The sequence below is a fragment of the Mastomys coucha genome, unplaced genomic scaffold (assembly GCF_008632895.1).
Source record: "Mastomys coucha isolate ucsf_1 unplaced genomic scaffold, UCSF_Mcou_1 pScaffold6, whole genome shotgun sequence".
Classification (NCBI taxonomy): Eukaryota; Metazoa; Chordata; class Mammalia; order Rodentia; family Muridae; genus Mastomys; species Mastomys coucha.
In genome coordinates this window covers 40209945-40210720 of record NW_022196912.1, presented here as the reverse complement: position 1 = coordinate 40210720, position 776 = coordinate 40209945, and the positions used below count along the sequence as shown (strand labels likewise).

The 776-nt window shown below is 42.0% G+C and overlaps 1 protein-coding gene across 9 annotated transcripts in view; it reads right to left on the bottom strand.

Annotated features, from left to right (window-relative positions):
* Taf1b (TATA-box binding protein associated factor, RNA polymerase I subunit B) overlaps positions 1 to 776 on the bottom strand; it is a 61193-nt gene that overhangs the window by 41758 nt on the left and 18659 nt on the right. The gene's annotated exons all lie outside the window — the stretch shown is intronic.

The window sequence follows — 776 nt, the reverse complement described above, 5'->3', positions numbered from 1 at the left end:
TTTTTGAGGGAAAACTAGGAAAGGGAGTATCATTTGAAATGTAAATAAAGAAAATATCTAATAAAAAAAAGAAAGTGGGACTCTATGATGTAGTTCCCATGAGTTTGTCATCTAAGATGACATTTCCTGGTATGACTTCACAGTGATACAGGTGTTTTAGGCTCACCAATACTTCTGTATTGTATCCTTTACCCTAAATCTGTAAAATAAAAGAGCCTAATAAAATCACTGGTTCATCAAAAAAATAAATAAATAATAAAAAATAAATAAATAAAAATAATTTGAACCTAAGCTACACACCAGAATTTCTCATCATTGTCAGTTTGAATAGATTTCGAATCACCTAGGAGACATATATACCGCAGGCATGTCTAGAGAAATGTTTCCAGAGAGATTTAACTATGGTAAATCCGCCCTGAACACAAACACAGATCACTCTAACCCATGGCTGGGGTCCTAGACTGAATATAAAAGAGAAACTAAGGTAAAGCAGCAGCATCCCCTTTCTCTACTTCCTGGTCTGATGTGAGCAAGAAGACCACCACCTGTACCACCACCTGTACCACCACCTGTACCACCACCTGTACCACCTCCTCTACCACCACCTGTACCACCACCTGTACCACCTCCTCTACCACCACCTGTACCACCACCTGTACCACCACCTGTACCACCTCCTCTACCACCACCTGTACCACCACCTCTACCAATACCACCTCCACCTCCACCACCACCTCTACCAACACCACCTCCACCACCACCTCCACCACCACCTC